A 2286-nucleotide genomic window follows, 5' to 3' on the forward strand; every position below is an offset into this window, starting at 1 on the left:
GTAATGAAGCATTACATACATCAAATGCATTTTTGCAAAAATGATGGATAACACTATGTACTTTTTTAGCCAAAAAACCCGAAAATTTGACTACAAAAACATGAAAAATATAGGCTTACCTTTGTCGGCCTACACAGCGACTTCCATGAGGAATTATTCTGAACAATATGTTCCAGGCTCCTCCCACATGACCAAATTAGGAATAGATCATGAATATTTAATAATATCCTCGAATTTATAGTATTAATGGTGGATTAAAATCATTGAATATTCAAAGCGAGTGACGTGTATACAAGTGGGTTTTAAATATAGCACGCCCTCTATAGTTTTTGCGTGCCTCAATATCGGACTTTTTGTCCACTGTGAAGATACCGTGGTAGTTGGGAGCCGGGCGAGGGGGGAGCACCGATGCAGCATTCGGTGCCTCTCGACTTGGGAAGGTCTCGCCGGACGATGTCTCTGATCCCCTAATACCTTCGCGGAAGGCGTCCTGTTTGCGTACGGGACTTTTCGAGAAGGCGGTGTCTCGTTTGCGTTCGGGACTTACGATAAGGTGGTGTCTCGTTTGCGTTCGGGACTTTTCGAAAAGGCGGTGTCTCGTTTGCGTTCGGGACTTTTCGAGAAGGCGGTGTCTCGTTTGCGTTCGGGACTTTCTATAAGACGGCGTCCTGTTGGCGTACGGGACTTTTTCGAGAAGGCGGTGTCTCGTTTGCGTTCGGGACTTTCGATAACACGGCGTCCTGTTGGCGTACAGGACTTTCGAGATGGAAGAGTCACGTTTGCGTTCGGGACTTTCGATAACACGGCGTCCTGTTGGCGTACAGGACTATCGAGATGGACGAGTCACGTTTGCGTACGGGACTTTCGATAAGACTGCGTCCTGTTTGCGTATAGGACTTTCGATTAGGCGGTGTTCCGTTTGCGTGCGGGACAATTTCGACTTCGATGCCACCAACGGGGAACGGATTACTGCCGATTGTTAGACAGGTACTGCTATTCTGTTGAATACTTCCTGCAGTCGGATCTGAATCAGCCTAAGAAAGGCAACGTTACATGGGCGTCGGAGTTGGAATCCGACTTACGAAAAAGGAAAGGATCCTACTGCGCTAGGGTCCGTCGTTTATATTGTTTGGTTCGGGAAGGCGATCAAGGTCCTATCGAGTTAAGATCTCACGTTGGAGGACAGGAAATGATCCTTTTGCGCAAGAATTCGAAACTCCTAGAGCGCTAGGTTTTTTGGAGGCGAGAATCAAAGGTCGAACGGGATCCGACATCCTATGCGATGGTGTCGTTAGTATAAACAAAAAAGGTCGAACGTTTTTGCGGGAGATTAAAGGTCGACCGGTTTGCGAGAGAATAAAGGTCGAAAGTTTGGCGAGAAAATAAAGGTCGAACGGAATCCTAATGCGATAGGATCCGACATCCTATGCGAGGGTGTCTTAAAATCGGACAGGGACGGGATCAAGCTGTTAACCTGCTCGTGGTGATTCTGCTAAGACGGCCACCGTCGTCGAACAGATAACAGCGCCTTTCAAAGATTTAAAGTTAATAAAATGAAAGAAACAAAAAATTGTTTTCCCCTTTCGTTTATCTTTGTCAAACACAATCACAGACGAGTTAGGTCGTTAACAAATGCATCACGTGTGTGAGCGAGATTTTCCAATTTTATGATTAGTTTGAAGGATACGATGATGTTGGTGTCGTTGTTATATGCAATTGAGTTGTTGATGGTATTCCGTTTTCCGTGTAAACCAAAAAAAGTAATAATCTATAACGAGGTCGTGCTTACGTCCTGCAGAGTCACGTTACAACGCATATACGATGAACATACTTTGTTTTGACTCTTTTGGTATTCAAAAACTGTTTTTGAGCCGATGGAGTTTGGCAAAAAAAACTCGTTACTGATGTTCATTAAAGCAAAACAACGTATAAGTGAATATCGCTAATAACTGTGCAATAATTGAATGATTGTAATTAAAATCCCAATATATACAGATATACAAACATGCACAATTTCAAAAACTTATTACTAAGTTTCAAACATGCAAACATACGTTGTTTTGCCACGGAACTTTTATAATAAAACGACCCAATATGTTGTACATCAGTGGCTACAGGAAAAGTTAATTAAAAAAATCTGTGTACATGCGCACTTTATCGTAGTAGCTGAAAGAGTGGTAGCTCTGAAAATATTTGCGCTCCTATAAAAAGACATATGCCTGTCTCTTATACACATCTAGATGTGTATAAGAGACAGCTCGTGTCTGTGTCTTTTCTTTGTCATCA

The sequence above is a fragment of the Anneissia japonica genome, unplaced genomic scaffold (genome assembly GCF_011630105.1).
Source record: "Anneissia japonica isolate Jap-2015-1 unplaced genomic scaffold, ASM1163010v1 scaffold288050_len39149_cov149, whole genome shotgun sequence".
Classification (NCBI taxonomy): domain Eukaryota; kingdom Metazoa; phylum Echinodermata; class Crinoidea; order Comatulida; family Comatulidae; genus Anneissia; species Anneissia japonica.